The sequence below is a fragment of the Crocodylus siamensis genome, chromosome 1, assembly GCF_052110815.1.
Source record: "Crocodylus siamensis isolate JL-2025a chromosome 1, ASM5211081v1, whole genome shotgun sequence".
Classification (NCBI taxonomy): Eukaryota; Metazoa; Chordata; order Crocodylia; family Crocodylidae; genus Crocodylus; species Crocodylus siamensis.
In genome coordinates, this window is record NC_143395.1 from 228,936,815 (window position 1) to 228,961,578 (window position 24,764).

Sequence of the window (24,764 nt, forward strand, 5' to 3'; positions counted from 1 at the left end):
GGCCTCAGAAGCTGTGAATACCTCTGCTACTCTGAGTGCTTCATCACAATTATGGGGCAAATGCTGGCACACCCAACGCTGTGTGCATTCTTCCAAATCATTAATAAACTGCTCCAACAGTATCTGATCTGCTAGAGTGTCTCAGTCACAGGATGTAGGGCTCAGCCACTTACTGAAGAGGTCCGACAGCAACTGTAACAAATGTTGGGGTCGTTTGTCCTCTGGTCCCTTTTTGGCCCAAAAGAGCCACCTGTAATGTTCTGGATTAATTTTGAACTGGTACAATATGGTGGCCTTAACCTAGTCATAGGCCCAGGCCTCGTTGCAGGGAAGGGCACCATGTGTTGGCAAAGCCCAGGCCACATAAGGGCTCCGAGCTGGCCAGTGCAATACCCTTTATCTAGGCCTGTCATAATGGCATGCCTCTCGAATGCCTCAATGGAAGCCTCTGGATCATCTTCTGTATCATCTTTAGGCATTCTAAATGTGGTCAAGCTGTGCCACAGCCAGTCCTGCTGCCATTCCATCATTTGCTACTGGGAATTGAGGATTTGCGTTAGGGCCTGGAAGTTCTATCCCAGCACATCTGGAGGGGTAATAGCTGCCAGCTGCATGGTGGGAGGTCCTCTAGGGGTTGGATCTTCACGTGCTTTCCAGCCACTGCACCACTTTGCACCTGCCTGGCTTTGAATGCCCACTCACATGCCACCTTGGTCTGGACGGTAGAGGGTGTATGTTCTCTAGTATCATGGATTCCCCAAGGTGGGCTTCAGTTGTCCCTCTGGCCTTCCCTGAACTCACCTGCCATGTCTTTGAATGTTATATCACTGTGGGATACGGCTTCGAAGTTCCCCTCAGGGGTGACCAGTCCACCTGCAGGATGTTCGTGGGGCTCCACCTCCCTTACACCCCACCCTTACATGAACCTCTGGTGGGGTGCCAGATCTTGACGTGGCTGCCTTTCCAGTGTAGATTTTCTTCGTGCCCTGTTGTATCCTTTCCTAAGGATAAAGAGGGATAATTAGCTGGCCTGGGATCTAAGCCTGCGATCCCCTTTGAGCCAGTTGGCTCTCTTCTTGGGGTTCAAGGGTGCCCCTGTTGAGCAGGGGTAATGGAAAAAAAATGAAGAAAAGAAACCAAAAGAAGGAACCCTAAAAGCTCTCCCTATCTGGTGTCCTGCCAGTCAGCTTTCCCAGCCCTCTGAAGCTGGTCCTGCAGGGTTCCCCTCTCTTCTCCGCCCCTAGCCTAGCTTCCCGACCTGGTACTTGAGCTCATCATCCTGGCAGTGCCACTGCTTGGTGTCTCCCTCAATGAACCTCCTTAGCAGCACTAGGGGGAAGTCACTCCCAACACTCTGCCCCTCCTGGTGCTCAATCTCAGTGCCCCTGGTGTGAGGAGCTCTTGGTGCTTCCTCAGCTGCCTGTTGCCCGGGCATTCCAAATTCATGCTGGCCCTGCCTACTGCTGGCACAGACAGCCTCCGCCTCCTCACTAGCTCCTTCCTCCCTAGGGTTGGTGGCTGTTTTTATCCCTGCTGGCTGGTGCGTCCTTGTGATGTCACCCGCCGGCCTTAATTGCATAAAGGTGCAGCTTGTAAACCACATGGGCTTTTCTCTTAGATCTTTGAAGCATCACTCCTCCTGCAGGTAAGTGATTTCTTTTGTATTTCTTTCTTTAGTTTACTGTCTCTTTGCGCATTGAGCCCCGCAGGTGGGGTTTCTTGGCCCCTCCTCTCACTATCCCTGGGACAGTTACCAACTGCTGGCTGTTTTGTAGGCTACATAAAGTTTGGTAGTATCAGTCCAATTCTCAGTGGGCAGGTTTCCAGATCACAATAAGATTAACAGTGATGGCTATTAATTGACACCCTTGTTGGCAGCTTTTGCAAAAAGCCCACGAATTGAATGAGACTGAATGCTTGAACTCTCTTTATCCCTAAAGAAGATGTCTGTCTGGGACATCTAGGGGAGTTTGTAATGCTACAGTGCATGCTGTACTTATTATAGCATTTCATTTGGGTTGTCAGTCACATGTTACATTTGCACAAATGTTTTAGAGGAAAAAAGAACACAGCCAAAACTATGCCATTTGAACATCACCCCTCTCTTCGTGTGATTGTTCTTGTCATGGAGCACCAGTCCGCCACTTTAAATAACAACAGGTAAGTAAGCAGCACAGTAGCACTAGCAGCATATCGGGCAACCAAACTGTCACAGAGCCTTTCTTTCCTTTTCTGCAGGAGCTTCTTCTCCAGTGGCTGTCAGAGAGCTCTCCCTGCTGGCCCCAGCCCTGGGGAGTAGATGTGTCCAGGGCCCTGCCTCCTTCCCATCAGCTGACCAGGGACAGGTGTTAAGGGTGCTAGTCTAAGGAGATGGCACTGGCAGACAAGGTTCTTTGTATCAATCTTGTATCATTTAGTAGACCAACTGAATAGTTGGAGAAATATATCTTAGCAAGGTTTTGGGTTGAAAAACCCTTCATCAGGCTGAGAAAGCACCTGCAGTTTGTGTGTGTGCTGTTCTTGGATGAAAGAAATAGTAAAGAAGCCAGAGGCTGGCATGCCATGCAGGCAAGAAAGCCAGTTAGTGAAAATGGAAATGGAGGTGTCAGGAGGTGAGGGACAGGCTGGGGTGGTGGGGGAAAGGAGGATGTAGCAGCACAGGTAAAAGTGGAGAGGTACGTGGGGAGTCAGATGTTCAGGAGGTTGCAGTGTGTCAAATTCCAATGTCTGGACTGAGTCCACGAGTTCCTGTACCTACTACCTAGGAGGTTGATGAAGTGCAGTTCATAGGCTTGTCTGAGAAAAGTAGTTTGTAATTTCAAACAAGCACTGAACCTCGCTAATCTTATCAACAGAAGCCAACTTTCTACACACATTGAATGGATCCAGAACATGCCAAGACAAGACATGCAAAACCTACCAACAATATCTCCAGTATGGAGATGTTCACAATACAATACAGATCTCCATCAAGGCACCAAGTGCCCTAATGGAAAATATGTAGGAGACACCAAGCAACAACTGTGCACCAGAATGATAGATTTTGGTGTGCACTCAAAGAGAAGAACAGAACACCACCTGTCTCCACTCTCAGAGGCCTGATCCTCAAAGGGAATTTACAAACCACTTCTCACAGACAAGGCTATGAACTGCACTTTATCAACCTCCTAGGTAGTAGGTACAGAAACTGATACACTCAATATAGACATTAGAATTCTGACACACTACAACCTGCCAGACATCTGACTCCCCAGGTACCTTTCCACTTTTACTTTAGCTGCTACATCCCTCACCCCCTGACACCTCCATTTCCACTTTGACTGACTGGCTTTCTTGCCTGCACGGCATGCCAGCCTCTGGCTTCTTTACTATTCCTTCCATCCAGAAAGACCACACATGCCAACTGCAGGTGCTTCCTCAGCCTGACAAAGGGTTTTTCAACCTGAAAACTGACATACCAGGCAGCTAAGCTGAGCTCACCTGGAGCCCTCACAACTCCACTGCAACCAGCAAGCATCAGGCCTATCAAAGGCATGATGGGTCTGGGCTTTCTCCAGCCAGGACTGTGTGCATGTATGTGGTGGCTGGAGATTATGGTGCCTCCTATGCACCTTTCACCAGGGAGATCTTTAGTCCTGGCATTTTCTGGGGCTGTTGTACTGCCAGCAGTCCCACCAGGCCTCCTGACCCTGGCAGAATGCAGTTTTAGTGGTCATGCCTAGGACCTGGGCCCCTCTTCTTCCCCATAGCCCCAGCTCATACCTCCAAGTTTGTCCTGGCTTGGGAGCTCAGCAGTGACATGTTCTTCCCCTGCTGTCTGGTGATGCAGTGAGTGCTGCTTCTAGCTCTGAGAGCAGGGCATTAAATGGTTTTTAAAAAATGAGAAAAGGAAATGCGTGGATGGAGCGAAGAGGGTGGCATTGACTCTATCTGCACCTGGAGCTTGGGGAACCCCAGCAGCAGGAGGTTCACCTTGAGGAACACCAGCTGCTCTACCAAACCAGGATCCAAGCAGTGGGATGTCACTACATCACCAAAAATGCTGAACACTCTCTCATTTGGAACACAGACAGGTGGACAGGATGGGTGATCCTAGGCAACTGTGGCCAGATCCGGCCACATCTGGCTGTGGCTTGCCCAGTAGGTCAAGGGGTCCCACAGCAGCGGCTTCGTGTCCTCGGTGAGATAAGCAGCAACCAAGGCCTGAGCGCTAGCTGCCTGATGGTGGGGTCTGGTTTCTCTGGACCCCACCAAGGAAGCCATGCCTTTGGCCTACATTGGCAGTGCCTGTGGTGGAGGAGGAGACTGGCTGGTGGACAGCAGGCTGGCACAGGACAGTGGATCCCCCTCTTCCACGTCCCTCTGCCTCCCTGACTCTGTTCACTAGCACCTCCATCCACTGATTCAGGCTTTGGCTGCTTCATTTGCTTCCCTTCACTCTCAGGTCATACATGTACTGTATTGGACAACAAAGGATCAAGCTATTTCCTGATGACCTCCTTCAGCTACCTCACCAGTGCCTTCATGTCTGGTGACAGTGGCTTGCTGCAGCCAAGAACATTGATTCCCTGGAAGCTCTCCATTTTGTCTCTGAAGTTCCCTCACTATGGGGATCACCTGTCTATGGAGGGCATTGCCAGCGCTGAGGGTTTCAGTTGCCTTGAGAAAGGGCTTGAGTACCAGCAAGATCTGGGAGATGGTATCCCACTCAGCTCAAGGGGGCTGTTGATCCCAATCTCCCTGAGCAAGGCCATCTCACGGATGGCCTTCTGTTGCTCCACCAACCTTTCAAGCATCAGACACGTGGAGTTCCACCGAGTCTCAACATCCTGCATGATTTTGTGCTGTGAGATATTCAGCTCTGCCTCTTTGTCCCACAGCATCTTGCCTCCCTTGATGTTCTGGTGGATGTAGCCTGCCACCTTCCTGCATTTGGAAATGAGCTTACTGCTGGTGCTGGTGCTGGTGTTGTCACTGGTATCCCTGTCCCCCTCCAAGGCATCCCTAACAATGAGGTGGAACTTATGTGCCACACAGCGGATGCCAACAAATTTGGCATCACGGACCACCTTGGCCATATTGGCCCCATTGTTGATGACCATGAACCCGTGGGTGAGCTCACCCTGCCCAATGAGCCACCCCTCCACCAACCAGTTCATGGTCCCACATGATCTTTGCTGCTGTGTGGGATTCATCCATCACCGCGGCCTGAAGGAGAGCCCACTGACTACCTGATTGGTTGCACCAGTGCCCTGTGAGGGAGAGGTATGCATAATCTCCACCCTGGTTGTTCCAGATGTCCAAGGTGAAATGTAAGGCCACCTGTGGACCTGCCTTGCACAGCTCCTCCCTCAAGTACTCCCTGCATGCAGGGAGGGTACCATCGTCCTGCTGAAGGTTTTGTGGGCAGGCACTTGACATGTCGGGGCCACGAGTGCCATGAACTGCCTGAACCCTGGCTGCTGAACTTAGCAGAAAGGCTAGCCATCAACAGCAAGCATCTCCCCATGGTCTGAGTGATCTCACTTGCCATTTCAACACGCCCAACTTTCTGTCCACCTTTCCCCCACTCTTCCAGGGTGGCCTGCCTCTGCTTCGGTGGAGGGGAATGGGGGCTTTGGAATGAGAGGGGGACTTCCTTTTGGGGCCCACTCCCACTGGCACCAGGCTGAGGAGGAGCAAGGGCAAGGGGCCTGCGGAGATGCATCAACATCCCCATGGTGCTCATGTGTTTTGTTCCCTTGCCCTGGCTGGTTTTGGCTCAGCAGTGCAGCCAGATAGCATATGTGGGATCATCTGTCAGCTCAAAATGATCTCAGACCACACTATCTGCTCACTTCTGGGGTGCGGGTGCATGTGTGGATGCTGCCTTTCCCCCCCTCCTCAGCAGGCAGAGGCACAGCACCGAGAAACAGACTTAGCTGAGCCACTTGCCACCACACCCTCTACCTTAACCTCCTCTGAAGTGCTTTCTGGGGGAAGAGAACTGGCTCTAAGGGATGTGGAGCACAAACTCAGATGATTCTCCCTCATTCCCCAGAATTTCCCTTGCTATGGCACTCGGATCTAACTCCACCTCTTCCTCGGGCATTGGAAGGCTCATGGGAAGTGAAATGAGGGTGGAGGAGACTGTCAGGCTGGTGCTGCTGCTTGTTTTTATGGTGGTGGCAGTGGTGAGTTATGGCTGGTGCTCTTGGAGGGGGTGCACACTCAGGCACAAGCAGTGGCACTGGCACTGTTCCCCTCTCCTTGCTGCCTGTGGAACTAGTAGAAGCCTCATGCCTGCTTGTTGTTGCAAAGAGGCTGCATCTCAGTTTCGGGGGGTAGGACTTGCAGCTCTCCCTCTACCCCATCTTCTGCCCCTCCCTGAAGGCTTGCCAGCTCCCATTCCAGCACGCTTCATGCTGTATTTCATAGTGTCTTTGCCTTGGTATGCTGGAAAATCTGTGTTCTTCTGTAATGTAATCTAATTTATGTAATGTATGTAGATAATTGTAGATGTATGTATACTTATGTAATGTATGTATAGTTTCATAGTTTCATAGTAGCTAGAGTCGGAAGGGACCTAGGTAGATCATCTAGTCCGACCCCCTGCCTTGGCAGGAAAGAGCACCGGGGTCAGATGACCCCAGCAAGGTGCTCATCTAACTTCCTTTTAAAAATCCCCAGGCTAGGAGCCTGCACCACTTCCCCTGGAAGCTGGTTCCAGGCCCTAGCCGCCCTGACTGTGAAGTAGCACCTCCTAATATCTAATCTAAACTTACCCTCCGCCAGCTTGTGACCGTTATTCCTGGTCACTCCTGGCAGCACACGGGGGAACAGGGACTCCCCCAATACCTGCTGATCCCCCCTGACCAGTTTGTAGCAGACCACAAGGTCCCCCCTTAACCTTCTCTTGTGGAGGCTAAACAGGTTCAGGTCCCGTAGCCTCTCCTCATAAGGCCTGCCCTGCTGACCCCTGATCATACGAGTGGCCCTCCTCTGAACTCTTTCCATATCGTCCACGTCCCTCTTGAAGTGTGGCGCCCAGAACTGGACGCAGTACTCCAGCTGCGGCCTGACCAGTGCCGCATAGAGGGGGAGGATCACCTCCCTGGACCTGCTCGAGATGCATCTGTGGATGCATGACAGGGTACGGTTGGCCTTCTTGACTGCCTCCCCACACTGCCGGCCCATGTTCATCGTGGAGTCAATGACGACTCCAAGATCCTTTTCCGTCTCCGTGCTGGCAAGAGGGGAGTTCCCCAACCTGTAAGTGTGGTGCCGGTTCTTCCTCCCCATGTGCAACACCTTGCACTTATCAGTGTTAAACCCCATCCTATTCTCATCCGCCCACTGTTGCAACCTGTCAAGGTCAGCTTGTAGCCTATTGCACCCTTCTAGTGCACCCACATCCCCCCACATCTTAGTGTCATCAGCAAACTTGAACAGGGTGCTTTCTACCCCGTCATCCAAGTCACTGATGAAGATGTTGAACAGTGCGGGCCCGAGGACCGAGCCCTGCGGAACCCCACTGCCCACGTCCTTCCAGGTCGAGAAGAACCCATCCACTACCACCCTCTGGGTGCGGCCCTCCAACCAGTTGGCGACCCATTTGACCGTGTGGGCATCGACACCACAGTCTCCCAGCTTTTTGATGAGGACAGGGTGAGAGACAGTGTCGAAAGCCTTCCGGAAGTCCAGAAAGACTACATCCACAGCAACCCCTGCGTCTAATGATTTGGTGACCTGATCGTAAAAGGCCACCAGGTTGGTCTGACAAGACCTGCCACTGATGAACCCATGTTGGTTGCCCCTGAGCATGCATTCCCCCGCAAGGCCCTCCTGGATGTGTGCCAGGATAATTTTTTCAAAGAGCTTACCCGGGATTGAGGTAAGACTAACTGGCCTGTAATTTCCCGGGTCCTCTTTTTTTCCCTTTTTGAAGATAGGGACCACATTGGCCCTCTTCCAGTCCTCCGGCACCTCGCCAGAGCACCACGAGTGCTCATAGAGCCGCGCCAGGGGTCCCGCAATGACCTCGGCCAGTTCCTGTAGAACCCTAGGGTGAAGATCGTCCGGACCAGCGGACTTGAACACGTCCAGCCTCTCCAGAAGTACTCTAACTAACTCCTCGCTAACCCCTGGCCCAGGCGTGTCTCTCCCGGGGCCCGAGGGGGGCCCAGCAGGGAGGTGGCTGAACTGGTCCCTACTTAGGAAGACAGAGGCAAAGAAATCGTTAAATATGTTAGCTTTATCATCTGGCGTGATGACTAAGTTGCCCATCGTGTCCTGCAGGGGCCCCACATTACCCGGGACCCTCTTTTTACCCCCTATGTATTTGAAGAAGGACTTCTTATTGTCCTTAATCCGGGAAGCTAGTCCTATCTCCATCTCTGCCTTGGCCCTCCTGACTGCCCCCCTACATCCTCGGGCGACTGTAACATAGTCCTTCTTGGTGATGACCCCATCTCTCCATTGGGTATATGCCTCCCTTTTAGCAAGGGGACATTCCCGGATGCTCTTAGTGAGCCATGGGGGTTTATGTGCCCTCCTGCTCCCTTTGACCCTTGTTGGGATTACCTCCCTTTGGGCATGGAGGATCGTCTCCTTAAGGAGCAACCACTCACCTTCGACATCTGATTCCCTTCCCCTCTGGGTCCTCAGCGCTTCCCCAACGATCCTCCTTAGCTTGTTGAAGTCAGCCCTCCTAAAGTCTAGGGCTGTTGCCTTGCTGCAGCCCTTTGCCACCTTACGCTGGATGGTGAATTCCAGCAAGCGATGATCACTGTCTCCCAGGTGGCCCATCACCCGCAGCCCCCTCACCAGGTCATCACCCGTGGCCAGCACCACGTATGTGGTGTATGTATGTATGTATTTATGTAATAAATAAAATATATAAATGTATGTATGTATTCCCAAATAAAGTTTATATTATAATATGCAATATATGCTGTGCTTCCCTGCACAGTGAATGGAATGCACATGGTCAGAGAAAGCACAGATTTCTTTTCTGCAGGAAAAGAATCAAATTAGACTAACACAAACAAAAAGAGGGTTTTGGGGGGGGAATAAATTGAAAGGAATCAATAAATATAATATTAAAATAAAAGGGTGTACAAAGCAAAAGGTGTTGATGAATCCCACTTGCTAGACTAGCAAGTAGGAAATGAATGAAACTGCTATGAAACTATGAATGATAGCCTTTGTTGTCTGACACTGCTGAGCTGTTGGAAGACGCAGCTCAGTAACTGACCCCAAGGCAGAAAGCACCTCATTTCAAACAATGCTGCTTTTTATGCTGTTTTTTCCATTTCTCCCCCAGAGCACTGAGATTGGAAGGGGCCTCAGGGAAGGATCACAGTCACTGGCCAGTTACACAGTCAGTATCAAAGCAGTCCTTCTCCCCTCTTCCTCCTCCCTCTCCTTAATTTCTGTTTCCCTGCAAGCAAGCCCAGCTTCAACTTTGAAACTTGAAACAATTCAAAACTTTTGAAATGTTTTGACTGCCCTTATTTCGTTTTGAGGCTGTTTCAAAGCCCTTTACTTCATTACAATTTCACTGTTTTGAGCTTGAAACAAAGTCGAAATGAAACAGCAGGTGAAATTTTGCACAGCCCTAGATAACATCTCTGAGACATGGGACACAAGGGGAGGTCAGAGTCATGGACAAACCCCTAGGAATTGGGGCCTTAAATGGGCAGCTTCCTGCTTATTGTAACACCAGTTTACATCAAAGGCATAGCAGGTGAGACTGGGCAGATTGCCCTAGACAGGCGGGCAGGCTGGTACTGGGCCTGGGAGATTGCCCCCTGTCACAGTTCTCTCCAATGTAAACTCAATGAATATTTTACTCAGGTGTTTTCAAGAATAAGTTTTGTGTTTAAGGGTGTCACGTGCATTTTTATTTCAACAAATGTCAAAATTCCCGTGTTGCAGATCAAAAAGTACAGTTTTAATTTTGTGTAACTTTGTAATGTTTCAGTGCTTGTATTCAATCTAAATTGGGTTGAAAAGTAGAAATAGTAAACATGGAATGAAAATATCGGGGGAAGATTTGAATAAGTGCAATATTGTACACTTACAGTGCAATGTATTGTACACAACAGTATTCTGTTACTGAACTGCAGCTAGGGAGTGAAAATGAATAAAACTGATGTGGTTAGTTTTGAAGTCAAAACATTTAAATTGCAAAAAAATAAATATAATAAAAATGGCCAAAAGCAAATTGTAATTGTATTTTATTTCAGCAACTATAATAAACGAATCATCGAAAGAAATTGGCAAGTAAAGATATTATTAAAATAATATTTTTTTCCTGCTTATTACATGTTCAGTCATCAAAAAATGCAAACAATTAGTGATTAAGCCTTTTTGTTAACTGAACAGACAGACTGCTTAGATATATGAAGTACATAATTGCAGTATTTACACAAAAATAGCCTGTGTTGAATTATCCACTTCAATACATAGTGTGAAGTATTTGTCAAATGATGATGTTTCAGAGCCTTCATTAAATGGCTGAAGTTTTTTGTATCTGAAAATAAGGTAAACACTTTGTATGCAAATCCAGATAATGGCATAAGAAACAGCCTTTCTTTACGTTCATGAATAAAAGTGAAAAAGCTTAGGGTCTTAGATGAAGTTGAAGACATTTTCAGAATTAAAACGTGACTAGTATAAAGTTTTTTCAGGTTTTTTGTGTGTAAGTTGTCAGTCATATTAAAAGATTCTATACACTTATTGGGAATATAAGGTTAGAATAAATTGCTAAACTAAGGGAAAATAAATCTCATATCTTTGAACTAGTGATTAATATTATATCTTCTCAGTTCTCTTTAGTGTAGGTTAATAAAAGATTTAGTTTGACTTTTTTTCCCAATCCACTAAGATTTAAGGAATAGTTGTATCAAGATGACTTATATGCATGGTTACTTTTTATCTGCTAAAAGAAAATGGATGGGCAAAATTTGTTACATTACTGAATAAGGTATATCATCACAAGGATTCATTTTAGAAAGACTAGATTAGGAGTTGTGCAAATGCTTAGGAAATAAACACACAAGTAATTTAATGTTCCAAAAGATAATTTCATAACTTTTTTTCCATCTAGAGTACTTGTAGCTAATTATAGTATAGAATTTTATCAGAGCCACACCACACTCTTCTGTTACAGTCTGGCAAAGGCAGGATACTATAAGCCCAATGGAAAGCTTTTCAGGTGCAATTAAATTCAGAATACAGTGGGCATGTCTACACTTGCATTTGTTCCGGCTTAAATTTAGCGTGCAGTAAATCACTGTGCAGTAAGCAGGAATACGACTGTGTCTGCACATCCAGGCATTAAAGTGCATTAATGTGGTGTGTGGACTGACTTGGAACTGAAGTGAGTCCCAAGTCGGTCAACACACACAGTGTTACTGCACAGTAAGGTGTCTACACACATGTTACTGCTCAGTAACTAATTTATGATGCATGATGCAGGTATCAAATTTATGCTCAAGTTGGCATAAATTGTCATTTTTACTGTGCTGATTGGCATGCACGTGTAGACACGTGCGCATACCATGCAGTAATTTCAGTTCCTGTGCATTAAACACTCGTGTAGATTTCCCTAGTTTTCATAGATTTCATAGATTTCATAGACATTAGGGCTGGAAGGGACCTCGGGAGATCATCGAGTCCAGCCCCCTGCCCAAAGGGCAGGAAGTCAGCTGGGGTCATAGGATCCCAGCAAGATAAGCATCCAATTTACTCTTGAAGGTGTTCAGTGTAGGTGCTTGAACCACCTCCGCTGGCAGACTGTTCCAGACCTTGGGGGCTCAGACAGTAAAGAAATTCTTTCTTATGTCCAGCCTGAAACGGTCTTGCAGGAGTTTGTGACCGTTTGACCTCGTCATCCCTTGGGGCGCTCTGGTGAACAGAGTTAGTTAGTTGGAAAATGTTTATAAAAAGTATTCTGTAGTTGATTTGGGAAAAAAAATTACATGTACATTGCTATAAGTTTGATATAATGTCCTATGAACATTTTACGGTTTTGGGTTTTGTTTTTTTCATTTTAGAAACTTTTCAGAAAAAAATTTAAATGGCTTTAAAATGATTTTAAAATGTGGAATTTTCTCTCTCACTTTCATTTATATTATTTCCTGATGTCAGTAGTTATGCATGATAAGGGGTGTCTCCTCCTGGCACGGGTTATTTTGACATAATACTTAATCTATTTAAAAGTTTTGGACGATTTAGGAAAACACAACCAAAAGTTCTAGAAGATTAGGGTCACGTATTCCAATCTGGTTTAGCTAGAACCTGCCTGTGACAGGGCTGGCATTGAGTGGTGCTGTAGTACCCTCTTGTAACCACATGACTCTTGCCTCCTCCGGTCCCTCAGGCCCTCCCCTTTTACCTGCCTGCTGTGCTTTGATGTTGTTTAAAAAGAAAGGTTGGGAGGCTGCCCAGAGTGAATGAAGTCCACCATCAAATCTCTCTCTGTCCAGCCTTCTATGACCGTCTTTTGACTCTATTGGTGTCTTCAGATACCAGGTGCCTTAAGACCTGTGTTCTTGGCCTCCGACCACCTCTACAGCCATGCACATGCCTCATAGATGTTACCGGTTATCATTTCAGTGGGGCATCCTTTCCCAGTCCAATGTCAGGACTCTTGAGACCTACATGCCCTTGTTGGGACCTTGGCTTTCCTAGCCTCTGCCTTTTTTTCTAGCTGTGCTCCTTAGCTTAGGGCTACTACATTGTATCTCAGTTTATGGGCTCCAGCTCCTGCCTTGCCCTCTTGGGCATCTTGCCCCTCTTGGGCTTTGGGCCCCTAGTCCTGGTTTTGCCCCTCTCAGGCTCTGGCCCTAGCCTTCCTGGCCTCAGGCATCCTCTCTCAATTTTTCTATCTCAGGCTTTGACCCTCTCAGTTTTTGTCTGCTTGTGTTTTAAGCCCTGGCCTCTAGTAAGACCCAATATACCCACATGCTCCTTGGGCACCCCTGTGACTTAAACCCCTGCCTTTATCAGGGCTTGATAAACATGCCTCTCAGGCACTCCTGTGGCATTAACTGCAGTATGCCCCTTTGGCATCTGACTGTGGACTCCTTTGTACCCCTTGTAGCCACTTCCAGTCCACCAGTGTAAATGATAGCATAAAGCCAGGCCTTAACAAAGACCTCTCCTCTCTGGATAAACAAACATCATGAAAGAGAAAGGTAAGCTGTCATTTTAACAAAAACATCCTCCTCACTCCAGGGAAACAAATATCAGAGTAGCCTTCCTCTTGGGTTCCCACTGCTTTGTGCTCAGTGTGCTCCAGCTCCTGTAAGGGTTTCTCAGGCAGCTGCTGCCTCTGGAGAGCTCAGCTCCCTGCCAGATGCCCTTTACCTCCCAGCTGTTCCTCTTATCTACCCTGGGTTGCCATCTTATCTAAATAAGATGACTTAGTAGCCCAAACAGATGTTTGCCTTTAGGGCTAACAGACAGCTCTGTTGTGCTCGTTGCAGTTTAGGTTCATTGCATTCTGTTCTCATCTCAGTAACAGGAGCCTTTGGCCCTTAATATTAAAAAAAAAAGAAGGTAAAAATAAATTTAAATATCCAGTTTCTTAACTTGTTTATTGTGTAATATCATGTAGAACACAGCTTTAACATATTGTGTCATCTGCAGTAGTACTAACATGTCATGAAATAATGTGTACAAAATGAAAAATATCAAAACAAGATCTTAAATGCTTAATTATTTTTTTCAATTTTTATTTTGATGGAAATTATGAAAATGTTTATTTCCAATCTAATAAAAAAGGAAAGCACATTTCAAAATGTCAAAGCTTTTTATGACATGGGAATTCTGAATTGTTACCACTTTTCAGTTATAGGGTCCTCATTTGAGACTTCTTAGAAGAACCTTTATTTTAATAGACAGCAGAGAGTCCTTACCCTAAGTTTCCTCAAGAGAGGGAACTAAAAATCAATACCTAAATTACTAGTTACTTTGGAAAACTTGTACAGAGTCTTGCATTCATGTTGATCTCTGACGGATCAGAAGTTTTATGGGGACAGACATGATATAAATATACAGGTCGACAGGGATATATTTCCCCAGAGTTTTACTTATATGTAAAATTCTTTGTAGGACTACTGGTTTTAACTTATTGCCAATGATATGTCATCTTCAGTCTCTTGGTCCAAAAACAACACAAAAAATTAATAAAAAAAAAAATTGTCGTCCCACGATTCTTTAGAACTATATTATCTGGTTGAATTAGCCTGTTTTAATAGTGTATGATTGAAGGTCACTGGAGGAAAACAAGAAACCGTAAATATTTATCCACAAAGTCAGTAAAGCACTTGCAGTAACATTACCTCACATGTAAGCATTAGTCATAATGTGGGGGAAAGGCTGTGCACCATAATTCATCATGCCTACCATTTAAGTCTTTTCAGAGATTGCCAACAAGAGTGCAAAAACCTTGTAGGGGATTTTGGTGTATGGACAAATGATGAACAGGAATTAGACTGAAATTTCCAAGTTGTTTTGTTGAAAGTCTTCAGCAAGTTCAACCAAGAACATGAAGTCCTAGAGCATGACAAGGGGTTGTGGTGAACATAAGAGTGACCAAAACCTGTTCTATATACCATCGTATGAAAAGGGGGGTGGGGAGAGAGGAGAAGAACAGCAAATACTTAAATTAATGTGAGAACCCAAAGCATTAAGGGTTATGGGATACCTGCACATTCTTGGTTCTGATGTGGTGGTGTGTTAAATTCGATTAAGTGGACTCAGAGGGTAGGGGCCTAACTCTATCACTGTACAGTATTAAATGGCTAAACACAATTTGTCTGTTCAAGCATACAGATGGTAAATGCAGTGCCTCCGCAAATTAGGAAATTCATTTTGAAATTTGGAAATGTGTTGATTGATGTACACAGGAAAAAACCATAGCATAAAGCATAATGAAATTGAGTGGCTCTGGAAAACAAATTTAATAACCATTTAAGATCCCTTTTTAAATAGAGGAAAATAGACTTGTGCAGTCTTTCTGATTGGGAAAATAAATTTACTTATGTGGCTGGATTTTGAATTACATTCTATGAATGTTAGTCACTGTCTACTGTTGAAAAAACAGCCAAAAAAGGGAAGAATAATTAGTGTAGTAAATATGGGAAAGGGTGTTGCTCTTACAGGCAAGTGGTCACTTACAGGCAGATACTTTCAGCTGACAAGTTGGCCACAACAGCTAATGTTGTACACCCTGGCTAAGGATGGAAGCAGACATTGCCTTTGTACCTCCATAGAATAATTTATTGCAGCACAAAAGCCAAGCAAACACATGTTCATCTCCCTTGTTACACCTTAAATGATTCTGCACCAAAGTTGGTTTCAATTTGTGCTGCTATTTAACAGCAGACGACTATTTACTTTGTGATGGCAGTGCAGGCAGCCTGGAGCTTCCCACACTCTCCAGTCACCCCAGGTAGGTGCTCCAGGGCATTGAGGGTCCCAATCCTGTGTACCCCAGGGGTTCTCATTCACTATCAGGTCCCTTAAGCCCTGGGAGCACCTCCTCAGTTTTCCCTGCTTCCAGAGACATGCCCCAAGGCATCTCTGGGGTGCTTCACAGTAAGTGAGAAAAATTGAGGTTTCTCCCAAGACATGCATGGTCCTGGGATATCTGGGGCATGATCTGTAAGCAGAGACGGTTAGGTTTTTTCCCCCTGCTTGCTGAGACATGTCCCCGAGATCTCTGGGGCATGTCTCTGAAAGCAGGGAAAATTGGACAGGTGCTCCCAGGGATGAGGGGACTGATCCTGGGAATTCTGCGGGAATGTAGGACTGGGCCCTTCAAGCCCCAGGAGAACATGTCACCTGTCATCTCAGAGCATCTATGAGTGGGACAAGAGGTGACATGTTTTGCCCAGTGAAATAGATCAGTTGTGCCAGGACACATCCAAGCACAGCTAATTCACTTCATGTGATGATGTCTATTTCTAGCCTGGTCCCAGTTTAGGATGTCATCTATCTGTCAGGGCTCTTTCCTTCATTGGGCCTTCTCAAGCTGGGCAGAGCTGGATTCTGTCATGCTAATACTATGTGGCACTGTTCTTTTTAGGTTCAGGTGAAAAGTATAGAGAAGGGGGAGGAGGAAGGGATGGAAGGAAATACAGAGCAGGGACTCTCGTATATTAACCCAAAATCTCACTTATCCAGTGGGAATGGTTATGTGTCCTCATGGAACTATTGGTTTGCATGTCCCAGTGATGAAGGTTCACCAGTGAATGACATTCTGTGAAGTAAGGTATAGACTTATTAGCCTTTCCTACAGGACTCTGCGTGTGAGTCTGCTTGCCAGCTTCATTTCCATAAAAACCCAAGCGATGGAGCGTAGGTAGGTGGAATAGATCCACTTTCATCCCATTCAACAATTAAATCCTAATTTCTGACTCACTAATTAAGTCTGGGTTGTATAATCTGATGGTTATCAGTCTAGGCCAAAATGTGGCCCTGTGGTTGTACTGCTAATCCTTCTGGTTTAGACAAATCCAACCCTTCAGTGTTCTTTTTATATCCATTCCATCAATGTTCATTGCTATAGTTTATTGTAACCATTTGTAAACTGTCACCTGCTCTACAGTAGTTGAATTTGCAGTGAGTGTAGATCTGCTGGACTGATCCCTATTATTACAACAGCAGATTTGAAATCTGTGCATGCATATGGCCTCCTAAAATGCTTACATTGGCGTTGTTAACAGACAGAGCAAGTCCCATGACAGTTGACTTGGCCTGAAAAACTGGTTTTCTTTAGTTGTTGGCACTTTGATTTTTGATATCTTGGAATTTACATATTGTATCACAGGGTGATGCCATCCAGGACTCAACAAAATCCAGTTGCCTTGCTTCAGGGACATGAAAGCCATTAGTGTTGAATGAGCATACAGCTCTCATTGCTAATCTCAAATTGGTACCACTGACTTCCCTGCTCTGTGCTTTGGATTTGAACAAGCCACTTTGTTCTTGAGCGCACTACACCCAAAGTGTGCCATTCATAACTTTTGCTTTAGTACTCTTTTTGTGGTGTTTTATTACTCAGAGGACAAGTGGACAGGGAGTCGAATCCCTGTTACTGAGAGTGGGTCAAAAAACATAGAAAACCAGCATGGCCCCTGCTACCTTTTGGGGTAGCAGTAGCCTGAAAGAGTTTAAGGAGAAACAGAGAACAGAGCTGCAAACTCAGCCCTAGCATGGACACTGCAGAAGCAGTGACTGACTCCTCCACCAGACAGAGTACCATAGATCAGGTGACAAGAGGAGGGGAACTCGGGTCCAGACAGCAGAAAAGGATGAACTGTTCCCACCTGGAGTGAGGGAAGACCATGATGATGAATAGCGCCAAGTGGTGAAGGCCTACTCCAATACTGGGTTTGAGTTTACCTGTGTATAGGGTGTGGGCACTTCTTCCTGGCCAGGAGAGAAGCATCTGCCTGCAATGAGAGAGCAAGCCTTAAGGAAAAAGTTTCATGTTACAGACTGCCTATTTACTCAGAGCAGGAATACATTTAAGCTAGAACTTACGTTAGAATTAATTAGCAAGCCCAAAGGGTGAAGCTTCCTGTTAGAGACTGTGTCCAGTTACCCGGGGTGGGGATGAGCTTAAGTTGGCCTAACAACCCAGTGGACCAGAAGCGGCCATATGAGAAGATGAGGAAGCCACATAAGAGGGTGCTTGACATTGGGGCTGTGTGAAACAATGCTGTTCTGTTTTGACTTCCATTTCCCTGTTTTGAAGGGACAGTGTTTTGTTTCATTTCGTTTCGAAGCACTGTTCTGTTTCACTTCATCGGAACTGTTTCGCTGTTGTGATACGTTTTGCCCATAGACTATCATGGGGAATCACAAAATGCCTATAACTTTGTCATTTCTTGCCTGATTCAAGCGACAACAGCAGGGAGGATAGCCCCTGCTGAGGCCCCAAAGCCTGTCATGTTTCAAGGTGATAGGTGCAGGGGTTTCTGGGAAACTGCACCTCAAACTGTTCAGAGCAAAACTCATGTCACTTGTACGTGTGAAGGCACAGAGGGGTGAAAAGAGCAGGCATGGTAGCCCCTGATGAGGCCATGAAGCCTTTCAAGTTTCAAGGAGATAGGTGCGGGGGTTTTGGGAACTGCACCTCAAACTGCTGACAAGAAAAACATGACGGGGTGTGTGTGTGTGTGTGTGTGTGTGTGTGTGTGAGAAGGTGCCACGGGGTGAAAACAGCAGGCATGGTTACCCCTTCTGAGGCCATGAAGCCTGCCAGGTTTCAGGGAGAGAGGTGCAGGGTTTTCTGGGAAACTGCATCTCAAGCTGTCAACAAGGAGAACTCCTCATGTGTGACTGTGTATCTGTGTTAAAGCATGCCCTCACTGGTGCTGGGGCCTTTACTCGACACGGTAGTGTGCCCCAACAAGTCTCCAGACTACAGCCTCAGTCCAGTCTACCACTTTAAATAACAACCGGGTAAGTAAGCAGCACACTAGCACTACCAGCATCTCAGGCAGCCAAACTGTGCCAGAGCCTTTCTTTCCTTTCCTGCAGGAGCTGCTTCTCCAGCAGCTGCCAGAGAAGTCTCCCTGCCGGCCCCAGCTCTGGGGCTTGGATGTGCCCAGGGCCCTGCATCCTTCCAGTTAGCTGACCAGGGGCAGGTGCTAGGGGTGTTTGTCTAAGGACATGGTGCTGGCAGACAAAGTTCTTTGGGTCAATCTGATATCTTTTAGTAGACCAACTGAATAATTGGAGAAATGTATCATAGCAAAGTTTCAGGTTGAAAAACCCTTTGTCAGGCTGAGGAAGCACCTGCAGTTGGTGGGTGTGCTGTTCCTGGATGAAAGAATAGTAAAGAAGCCAGAGGCTGGCATGCAATACAGGCAAGAAAGTGAGTCAGTGAAAATGGGAGTGGAGGCATCGGGGTGAGGGACAGGCTGCGGCGGAGTGATGGAACGTGAATGGAATGCACACGGTCAGAGAAAGCACAGATTTCTTTTTTATGGGAAAAGACTCAAAATAGACTAACAAATACAAAAAGGACTTTGGGGGAGGAATAAATTGCAAGGAATGAATGAATATAATAATAAAAGGGTATTAGGAAAGCAAAAGGTATTGGATTCCACTTGCTAGTAACAGGCTAGAAGTAGGAAGTGCTAGCCTTTCTCTGACATTGCTGAACTGCTGGTAGACATAGCTCAGTATCTGACCCCAAGGCACAGAGAAAGCTCAGTTTAAACAATTCTGCTTTTTATGTTGTTTTTTTTGTCTGTCCATCCGTCCCCCAGAGCACTGGGATTGGAAGGGACCTCAGGGAAGGATCACAGTCACTGGCCAGCTACACAGTCAATATGAGAACAGTCTTTTCCTCCTCTTCCCCCTCCCTCTCCTTAGTTTTTGTTTCCCAGCAAGCAAGCCTAGCTTCGAAACTCAAAATGTTTTGAAACTTTCAAAACATTTCAAGTGCCCTTGTTGCATTTCAAGGCTGTTTCGAAGCCTTTTGTTTTGTTTCGATTTTGCTGTTTTGAGCTCAAAACAAGTTGAAATGAAACACCCAGCAAAATTTCACACAGCACTGCTTGACATCCTGTAAAATGTACTCCAGTCTGAGGAATAGGTCCAGAGTTGTAGATATAAAAACTACAAGGCTGGAACCTGAGTTGGGTGTGCAGGGCTTGAGGGTCTGCTCCTGTGCCTAAAGGTTAAGATGTGGCCTTACCAGGCCATAGGCCCTGGATTCTAGACCCCAGATGGACAGAAGCCAAAAGGTGGTTAATGGACTGAGAGAAAGGACAGAAGGTGAGGACCACAAAGCCAGAAAGACTGAAGCTCAAGAAGGGTCAGACAACTGGGCTCAGCTGGGTAGAAATCATGGTAGAGAGAAAATAGCTGGAAGGCAAGTGAGCACCAGAAACCCTGATGGTCTAGGGTGAAAATGTTATCAGGTTCCTCTCTAGTGCAGAGACAGGACACCTCCCAAATTAATTTTAACAGCAAGGCATGGCAGGAAATAAGAAAAGGAGAGGTTTTCAGTGCACTGAGGGTGATGAGACCTATCACAATGATGGAGGACCCCCTCCTCTTGAGTCCTGTCACAACAGGACAATTTTAAATATGGCCAATAATTCATTTCCCCCCTTTTCAGTCATATTCCCTTTATTTTGGCTGATCAATTCTCTGCATTTGGGGAGAGCTTGCATCTGTTTTCTAAATTTCCAGTATTATGCATTTCCATCTCTGATTTCATCCTGCCCTGGCTCCTTCCATTTGATAGCACGTTCCTTTACTCATAATTCATATTGATTACTTAGTTAATATGAATCAAATCTATTCATTTACCAGTTAGGTCTCCATTCTGAATATTTTCTGCTATATGATGAGAAGAAAAACATAGTTTATGCTCCAACACTGCCTTTTAAGTGAACTGTATAGTCTTTGTGTTTAGCTATAATGGCTGAAATCTCCAGTGCCTTAACTAAAGTTGAGAAGCACTCCTTATTTTTCCTATGTTGGGTCCTTAATATACCTCATTTCCTTCAAAATATAGTCTTGATTCAACTTGATTTTCTAACATTGGCATCTTCCTAGAGCTTGTCTTTTGAAACTTTGCTCTTCATGTCAGGTTGAAAACCTGCCTACAGGTTCCTCAATAATGGATGTTTTATGGTTATTAAGATAGACCTGTCTTACCATATGAAATGACTTGTGCTGCATTCATCTCTGTGGACTTAGGCATCTGGTTACCAGATGCTGAGAGAAAAGCAGCAGTTACAGATTTCTTTCTGTTTCTCTGTCCCTGCATTTTTGTTTTTCCTAGGAAGAGAGAGGATTTTTTTAAGTTACTGAAAATCATTTTTATTTAAATAAAAAACCCCCAGAAATTATTTTTCTTATGAGATGGAAATCTCAATTGATTATATGTTACCTTATTCAATTCTTTGTAGTATAAGATGGAGGTGGCGCACAATTTATGAGGAGAGGCTGAGGGAACTGGGCTTATTTAATCTGGAGAAGAGAAGACTGAGGTGGGATTTGATAGCAGCCTTTAATTACAGTATGTGAAGGGTGGTTCCAAAGGGGATGGAGCTAGACTGTTCTCAGTAGTGGCAGATGACAGAACAAGAATCAATGGTCTCAAGTTGGAACAAGGGAAGTTTAGGTTAGATATTCGGAAAAACTTTCTCACTAGCAGGGTGGTGAAGCACTGGAACAGGTTACCTAGAGAGGTGGTGGGATGTCCATCTTCGGAGGTTTCTAAGGCCTGGCTTGATAGAGCCCTGGGTGGAATAATGTATTTGGGGATGGTCCTGCTTTGAGCAGGGGTTGGACTAGTTGACCTCTTGAGGTCCCTTCCAACCCCAGTTTTCTACGATTCTATGTTGTAGCTGTAATGGTTCAGAAATTATGTGAGAGACAAGGGTTTCTTAGGGTGATATCTTTTATTGGACCAGCTGTACAGTTGGGATACAGATAGACTTTAACTTTTTAATTCTACCCAACTCTGCACTTTATCCAATAAAAGGTATCACCCTAAGAAATCCTTGCCTCTCCCTTCTTTGTCTAATTTTTAAGTGCTTTGGTATGTGGTTTGCTTTCTGTTTAGTTTGTAACTGTTTTCCATGTCCTGCAAAGTCTTCTTTTGTCTGGTTTTGTTAGGTCAGAAGTCCATTCTCATGCTGATGACCCAGCATGATTTGGAGAAACTGGCCTGAGTCAATAGTACAGAACCAAACATTCTTGCATCTTAGGGAGTTAAAAAAAACAACCCTGGACCTCCAGGCTGAGATTTTTCAGGCAAACTCAGCATTGTTCTACTATAAAAACTCTCAAGAATTTTCATTATTAACCTGAGTGGGTACACAGTTAAAACCAGTATTAAGTGCATTTGAAAATAGCATCCATAATGTTCTTTGTCCCTGTTATGCTTTGAGATTTACCGTATTTATTTGAATATAAGATAACCCTGAATATAAGACAACCTCCAATAATTACATTCTACATGGAAAATGTATATCATTGTGATAGGATCTAATTATTGGAGTGTTTGTTATTTGTTCCCTTCCCACTGCTACATCAGGGAAAATAAATTTTGGGAGTCAGGTAGCCCCTTGCCCTCTGACCTCCCCAACTCTTCTCTCTGCAGTCTCTTCCCCACCTCCCTTACTGTCAGGCCCTCCTTTCCTTTAGCACATGGGAGTAAGAAGCAAAGCTGAAAACACTAATCTTGAAATAAGCATACCTGTAAATTTTCCTGTGTGCTTACAGGCAAATTAGTACAGTACAGGCAAGTTAGTACAGGTACCTATAGACTTAGTTCATCCAGAATGTACACACTTTACCTTTTATGAAACCGTGGAAAGTTTCAGCACAGGTACTCCATAAACTTTGGGGACTCCAGGTACTCTGGGCTTGGGGCCTATACAAAGGATGCCTGCTGTGGATTTAGGAGTATCTGAAGCCCCAGGCTGGGAGGGAGGATACTTGCTGGTAAAAAGTCTGGGAGGGAGGATACTTGCTGGTGGTAGTGCCACACAGGTTTGAATGACTGAGCTCTGCTCAGTTAATAGAATTTGGAACTGATCTAGCTAACTTGGCTTGAGACATGAAATTAAAAAAAATCTCGTTGGTTCCCAAGAGCATCTTGGTCTATTGGCTAAGAGACAACATTTTTGGCACCAAAGGGAAGGTGTCAGGACTGGCTCTGACTCTCTTGATGCCGGCCTGGTAATGCAGTACCTTAAGGCCCTGTGCCAGTTCCCTCCTTAGGGAGCAACAGCCCATTTATTTTAATGCGCGCGCGCGCACACACACGCACGCACGCGCGCGTGCCTCTCCAAGTGCTGGCCTGGTATTGCAGTACCTTCAGGCCCAGTGCTCATTGCCTTCTATGGTGATAGTTGAACTGCCCATTTTTTTAAGGGCCATGCACACAAAAAAGGGCTCTTATCAGTATGCTTGCCCGATAGGGCCTTGTGTCTTATTCATGCTCAGTGTTGGCTGCATTTGATCAACTCCATAGTTGGTTTCCATTACTGAGCACATTCTGCTTTTGGCAGCAGTTCAATGATGCACAACGTATTTAATGAGGTTTCCTTGTATGCAAAATGTAAGATGAGGAGCTTTTCCCTCCCATGCTGATGGGGGGGGGAAGTGGGGGGGAACCTTACCTGTACTTGAGTAAATATGTCATCAGAGAAGTATTTTCTTTACTTTGTTTAAATACACTGTTTATCTACATGAACAGTAAAGAGAGAGAGGAGGAACAATGAACTTTTCTGTCTTGATGCTGCTAAATGATGGCAGAACAGCGCCCCAGTTTTTTGTCAAGGTTGGATAGTTGAACAGAATGCCTACAACTTTCCATTATATACGACTTATTTTTTTAGTTTATTACTTTATAAATTTGGTTTGTACAAGTAAGAGGTATCTGATAGATTTAATGAAATAGGACTGAAGTATCCGGTTTGATTTAGCCTTGTCTACTCATCTTGTAATACTGGTCTCTTTGGGCATTTATATACATGTTCCGTGAGGTGGAGTGGGGGAGGGTCTAATTAAAGCACCTGGAGTGTCACATGTATCAGTGTCCCCATGCTGAAAAATGCCGGTGAGGGCACTTTAACTAAAGGTCATCAAACAAGCTTTAGTTAAAGTGCCCTGCTGCCATTTTTCAGTGCAGGAACGCATGACGCTGGAGTCTGCCAGAGCGTGGTAATTATCATGCTCCAGCAGACTCAATTAATCAGTCTGCTCCAGTATGTTGTAATTATAGCACATTGGAGCAGCCTCAGTGCACATGTACAGGTGCCCTTCTGTGCCTATAAACTCCAATTCTTCCAAATCTGCCTTCAGTTTCTATGCAACTAGTATTCAACTCAAGATGATATAAAATCCAGGCTGTGCTCCACGTAGCTATGACTTGAAACCTAAAACCTAACATATGACATCTATTTCGATTCTACCTGATGCTTTCCAAAATAGAGTTTCTTGGGTGCAAAGTTCATGCTGGCAAGTTTTATTTTGGATACATCTGTACAAATATATATTGTCAATAGCTCACTACATAGTCTGCATCAGATGGCATGTAGATTACTCCATATCTGAAGTGAAATCGCTTGTGCATTTGACATGGACTGCATTTAGATGGATTTCAGATGGTGAGAATGGATTAATGTGTATGTTATGATGGAAATATCATCTTTTGGCCCATAACACCATATGTGGATCTGCACTGTCTGAAATGCAGAAGGTATGAATTCCAGAAACATGCATACAGCGGTCAGAGTTCAGAACATACCTAACTTCAGTTACCTTATAGAAACATGTATGTATAGGTCTAACAGCATGACTTTGCTCTGTAACAAGCAAAATTGATTCCATGTTCTCTAAAACAGTGTATCCTACCAGATCCTGTGGTTTTTGTCTCTTATCTGTTCAACAGGAAGCAGTGGGGCTGCCAGGACTCCTTGGCCAATCAGTGTGTGGGGGGGGGAACACAGTGAAAAGAGCAAGATTAAGGGAGTTGCTGCACAGCATACTCCTGGTTTGATTTAGGTAGATCCCTACTTATTGGGCTCGACTTTTACTGAAATCCCCTTTCACTCCTGTCACAATGTGAATGGTACTGTTGACCCCACACCTTTCCTCTCCTCTCCTCTCTCCATGGTCAGCTTCCTCATCTCCCCTCCAAGCTCCCCTGCTTCCAAGTGATTGGGCTGTCCCTGGACTTCCTGGATTGGAATCCTTCAATTTATGGCACTCTTAGACTATACCAA